The following is a 6460-nucleotide window of genomic DNA, read 5'->3' as shown; positions in this document are numbered from 1 at the left end:
CCGCTCACATCCCCAGGAGGAACAATAGTAATCAGGAGCTCCTCTGCAGTTTCTAATAGTGGAGGCAGTCTGGTTGTTTTCTGAGCATACATAAAAGGGTGTCTGCAGGAGGGCATGTCTCCTAAGGACATGAGAACACACAGGCTCATTAGGGTAAGATGCCTGGGGTAGGATACACCCCCAAGAGCCTGTGTCTCCCTTTGATCCTCGGAATCCACACAACAAATCACACAGGTCAAACGTCAGGTCAGGCCAGCACCTCCAGGGTGTCGTCATCTGAGATGTCTGGTTTAGGATCCCTCCAGTGTCAGCGTTGACAATATTCACATCACCTTCTGTGGTTGGTGGGGGCCTGGACCTTGATCCCCATGAGAAGAGTTGACATGATTACTGCCAGGAGGGCCATCTGAAATAGATAAACAGGCAATACTTTCCTCAAGGGTCATTCTGCCTTGGGCAGTGTTTATTTTTCTTTTCTTGCGTTTGAATTTAAGGGTTGTTCACCATAATCTCTTTCTTTCTTTATTGGTCATCTTGGTCTTCCCCATTGTCCTGAGGGGAGGGGAGAAATTTTAAGTTATGAGCAGGTAGCCATATAGGCATGTCCCCTCTGTTTGGGAAGACACATCCATACCCTCAGCCCTGTCTCAACAAGGGATCTGGGCCCCTGTCGTGCCCACCTCGACCAGCAAGGAAGACACAACACCGGAGCTCTTCTTGCAAGCAGTTTATTCAGGACCTTGTTCTCTTTCTCTCTCTCCCCCCGGGCAAACCTCTCCCAGCCCTTAAAAAGGCACAGGCCACCAACCCCGTATTGCCAGGTGGGCACTGCCCATAGGTCCACGCATATGCAAGCAGCTGATGATCATTGCGTGATAATAGCATGAGGCAGGCCTTAGCCATAATAGGAGTTGATTATCACAGAGAGCACTAGCTTTCGGGATCACGGAGGGAGGAAGCCAGCACCATCAGGTGCAGCTCCACGCAGCTCTCTACAGGCCCCTGCATTGGTTAGTGAGAGGATCCTTCCACCTAACTTTTATGCAGGGCCTTGTTGGTAGGGATCCCCAATGTTTCTGGAATCTATTTTGTTCATCTGATTTTTAAAAATTTAAAATATTGATGGATAATAATGCCTTTTGCAGTTGTAGATGGGGGAGACTTCTGCCCCTTTTTGTTTAATAAGGACCGTTTTGAGATATTGGTGATGTCTTTCAACAATCGCTTGACCTTGAGGGTTGTATGGGATCCTGGTGGTATGGGATATATTCCATCTCTGGAAGAATTCTTTTAATGTTTTACTTATAAAACAGAGGTCATTTGTCATCTTTACCTGTTGTGGTAGTCCCAAGGTAGCAAATCATTGTAAGAAGTAGCTTTTGGCATGGGTTGCCTTTTCCTCTAAGTGGGCAGTAGCTCAGGATTCTTAGAGTACGTGTCTATGGTCACAAACATATATTTTAATTTGCCAAATGGAGGGTAATGTGTTATATCTGTTTGCCAGATGATACTGGGCCCTAACCCTCTTGGATTCACCCCCAGCCCTTGTAAAGGGGCAGGGTACGGAGAAACTATTTGCAAGTCTTACATGTATGAGCAATTCTCTTTAATTCTGTTGTGGGATTTGGAGGTATAGGTATTTGAGTCCTCCCCAGTTGACATGAGTTAAGTCATGCATTTGGGTAGCATTTTGTATCGGCAGACTTGAGACCTCTATGAGACAGGCTCCTGAAGCTGCAGCATCCGCAGCAACATTTCCTTGGGAAATGAGGCCAGGGAGGTTTTGGTGTCCTCTGAGATGTTGAATATATATGGGTATTTTTCTACCTTCTAAGAGTGATCCAAGTTGTATCATCAAGGCAGAAATGGGATTAGCATCCAATGTGATATAGGCGTAGGGTAAGAGAGGCAGTAGGTTCACCATATAAGAGCTGTCTGAATAGAGGTTGCAGGGTTCTGGAACCTCCTGTAGGACAATATATATGGCCATCATTTCCTTATATTGAGCAGATCCCTCACAAGGGGGAATTTTGGTAATCTTTGTCTTGATCTCCCCTGTAGGGAAAACTACAAAGGTGGCCCCATTCTTCCCACCATCTGTGCAAACAGTGAATGCTTGGGGCAGGGGCCTAGAAGAAAAGACTAAGGGGACTCTCCAGTGTAGTTCTTGATATAACTTCACTAACTGGGCCTCCCCAAAGTAGGTGTCCAGGGTTCCCAGAAATCCCTCCAGGGTGAGGCTCAATCAAGAACAATGTCTGGTCACCCCATTCTAATCCTTAATTTTGAATGGAATTATTAATTTAGAGGTCGGAGGCGAAAGGGCTTTAAGCCTGAGAGAAATGTGGCTGCTTGGTACTGGACTTTGTGAGTGAGGAACCACAGCCAAGACAAATCCTCACTCATGGAAGCAGGGCCAGAGATAGAGGAGGGAAGGGGTGTACCATTACTGTCGATTTTGCTGGTGTTGGGTGTATAATTCCAGTCATCCTGAATTGGAAAAGTGACTGGATAGAAGGGTTCCAGGATCCCTTGTCCTCCTCAGCTGCAAGGGAGACCCTGCCAAGTTTTCCACAGCACTATTATTAAGATATGGCATGAATGAGGACCTTGGTGAGTCCAGTGACGACCACAGCAATTGATAGAATACGACATGCAGAGAGAACTTGAGTGTGGAGTTTGAGATAAAGGGAATGGGAAGGAAAAGAAAACGATAGTCAGAGAGAAAGAGAGAGAGGGAGGAGAGGGAAAGAGCGGCTAAGACTGGCTTGCTAAAGTGACCTTTGCACCTGTGTACAAATTAGGACCTGCTTGCCATGCACAAAGGTGTCACTGTGCCAGGTTCAGAAGGGGCGCCAGGATACTAGTAATGGTGGGTGATCTTTCTGAAGTATTCTTGGATTTGATTTGCAAATATTGAGGATTTTGCACCTATGTTCACAAGAGAAATTGGTCTATAATTCTCTTTGTTGGGTCTTTATATGGTTTGAGTAACAGAGTAACTGTAGCCTCATAAAACAAATTGGACAATGTTCGTTCCTTCTGGTTCTATTTTGTGAAATAATTTGAGGAGTACTGGCATTAAATCTTTGAAAGTCTGGTAGAGTTTGGTGCTAAAACCATTTGGCCTTGGACTTTGTTTGGTTGGGAAACTTTTTAATTAGTGGTTCTATTTCACTCCTGGTTATACATTTGTTTAAACTGCTTATTTCATCTTGATTCAACTTTGGTGAATTGAATTGGTAATTGAAACATATCAAGAAAATTGTCCTTTTTTAGAATTATTTTTCAGTTGGGTAGAGTACAGGTTTTTAACATATGTCTTTGAATTTCCTTGGTGTCTGTTGTGATGTTTCTTTTTATTCTAATTTTGTTAATTAGCACATCCTCTACCTTTTAGTTAATTTGGAAAAGGGTTTGTCAATCTTATTGATTTTCTCATTTATTTGTCTGTTTCTATTTTACTGATTTCAGCCCTGAGTTTATTTCTTGATTTCTACTCCTTTTGGGTGTGAATTCTTTTTGTTCTAGAACTTTCAGGTGTGCTGTTAAGTTACCAGTACGAGAACTCTAATTTTTTTCTTAATGAAGGCATTTAGTGCTATGAACTTGCCTCTTAGAATCGCCTTCACTGTGTTCCATAAGTTTGGGTATGTTGTGCACTTATTTTCATTCAATTCTGGAGTCTTTAATTTCTTAATTTCTGTATTGACTCATTTCATTCAGTTGTGGATTATTCAGTTTCATGAGTGTATAAACTTTGTTGTTGATATGTGTAGTAATAGGAGCGGCGGGGCTGCATCCCCAGCACCCCGACCGCCTCCGGCTAGCTTTACCCGAAATAATTACACGGACACTGTATTCATTTAATCACTGCTTGGCCATTTCTATCTAGCCTCTTCTAGGCTAACTCTCGCACCTGGACTAGCCCATCTCTAATAATCTGCTGTAGCCCACAAGGTGGCTTACCAGGGGGATTCTAGCCTATGTCCATCCTGGGTCGGAGCTTCATCGCGTGTGCCTCAGAGAGCAGAGCTCTCGCCTCTGCCCGCAAGAGTAGAGCATCGTGTCTCTCCGAGGCGTCTGCCCCAGAGAGGAGAGCTGTTGAGTCTGACCTCACTTCCTCTTCCGCCCAGCATTCTGCTCTGTTTACTCCTCCCACCTTATGTTTTAACCTATCAGGGCAAGCAGCTTCTTTATTTAATTAACCAATGACCTTCCTCCATCAGATATGCAGATTAAAATTTGTGGTGGTCTGTCAGAACGCAGACCAGGAATAGAGTGTGGGTGCTTTTGAGGAAACTCCAAGAGTTTTGTGACCTCAGATTTTTCAAAAACAAGGAATTTGTTCTCAGAATGTGTTTTTGTGCTCCTTCCAGGGGTGGGGATAGGAGTGAGTTTACTTCAGATTACTCATTATTGCTTTCTGTTGTTATTCAATGAAATGTTTAAATATCCTTTAAATGCCTCTATGGAAAAAAATATGTTTTTGCCACATGCAGTTTATCCTTGTGCAACTCACTAGAACTTTACTCATGTGAACTTTTTCTTTTGTGTTTTGAGACAAGCTTTCTCTGAGTCAACCTCATTCCCCTTAAACTTGTTCTATAGACCAGACTGGCCTTGAACTAAGAGATCCACCTGCTTCTGCCTTCCTAGTGCTGGGATTGAAGAAACGTATCACCACTGCTCAGCTCATGTGATCTTTCTTAGCCCTCAGACTTTAAATTGTCCGATGCTCTAAATAAAGATGGTTAATGCATGAGACTATAGTCTGCCTCATTAATTGGCTTCATTCTCCCAGGTCCCATTGCCACTGTGGTCAGACAGGTTGCAGGGTGTTATGTCAGTTCTCTTCAATCTGCTGAGACTTGCTTTGTGTCCAACCAGTAAGCTCCAGCATTTCTTTTTAGTTTCTGCTTAGATGACCTGTCTATTGGCAAGAGTGGATTATCAATGTCTCCCACTAGGAGTGTGTAAGGATCAATATGTGATTTAAGCTATAGTAGTGCTTCTTTTATGAACTTGGGTGTACTTGTGTTTGGTGTATAAATGTTAAGACTGCAACGTCTTCACGGTGGGTTTTTTCTTTGATGAGTAGGTAGTATCCTTCCCCATCTGTTCTGATTATTTTTGAAGTCTAGTTTGTCAGATATTAAAATGGCCGCACCAGCTTGCTTCTTAGGTCCATTGGCTTGGAATATTTTTTCATATTTTTATCCTGAGGTGATATTAAGGTGTGTTTCTTGGATGTAGCAGACCAATCCTGATTTCACATCCATATTGTTAACATGTGTCTTTTTCTGGAAAATTGAGACCACTAATGTTGAGAGGCATCAATGAGCAGTGTTTATTCAGGTTCCTGCTTTTGTTGTTGTTGTCATGGTGATGTGACTCCCCTTTCTTATTTCCTGGTCTGGGATTATTTACTCCTTGATTTCTTGGGTGTGGCTAATCTCTTTAGGTTGGAGTTCTCCTAGCATCTTCTATAGGACTGGATTTGTAGGTAGATATTGCTTAAATTTAGTTTTATCACAAAATGCTTATTATTTCCATCTACGGTGATTAAAAGTTTTGCTGGGTATAGCAATCTGGGCTGGCATCTGTGGTCTCTTAAGAATCTGTATCACTTCTGGCTTTTAGAGTCTCTGTTGAGAAATCAGATGTTATTGTACTAGCTCTGCCTTTATATTTTGCCTTTTTACCTTTGCAGCTTTTAATATTCTTTGTTTTGTACATTTAGTGTTTTATTATGTGATGACTGATAGTTTATTTAGTGTGTTTTTTGTACCTTGAAAAGCATCTCCTTTAAGTTATGGAATTTTTCTTCTGTGATTATGTTGAAAATATATTCTCTGCCTTTGACAAGGAGTTCTTCTATTAGGATTCTTTACTTAAGATTTGGTCTTTTCATAGAGTCTCAAATTTCCTGGTGCCAGGGGCTGGAGAGATGGCTCAGTAGTTAAGAGCACTGACTGCTCTTCCAGAGGACCCGGGTTCAATTCCCAGCACCCACATGGCAGCTCACAACTGTCTGAAGATCAGTTCCGGGGGATCTGACACTTCACACCAATGCACATAAAATAAAGTTAAATAAACCATAAAAATATTAAAAAAAATTTCCTGGTGCCATCATTTCAGATTTAACACTTCCTTTGACTGAGGAATCCATTTCTCCTATTGTGTCTTCAATGGCTGATGTTTATCTATCTCTTATATACTGTGGCTTGCCTCAGTTTGAGTTTCTAAACTTTTCATTTCAGATTTATTAGTTTGATTTTCTATATTGATTCTATTTCCACTTTCACGTCTTGAACTTTTATTAATTTCCTTCCACTGTGCTTTCATAGATTTAAGAGATTTAAGAAGGTGAACCCAAAGAAAAACATATAGCTATCCTCCTGGGTAGGGGAAGTAGACAAGATTGCCAGGCAAAAAATCGGGATCTTAAGGATGGGGT

The sequence above is a fragment of the Microtus ochrogaster genome, unplaced genomic scaffold (genome assembly GCF_000317375.1).
Source record: "Microtus ochrogaster isolate Prairie Vole_2 unplaced genomic scaffold, MicOch1.0 UNK22, whole genome shotgun sequence".
NCBI lineage: Eukaryota > Metazoa > Chordata > Mammalia > Rodentia > Cricetidae > Microtus > Microtus ochrogaster.
This window is presented reverse-complemented; position numbering follows the sequence as displayed.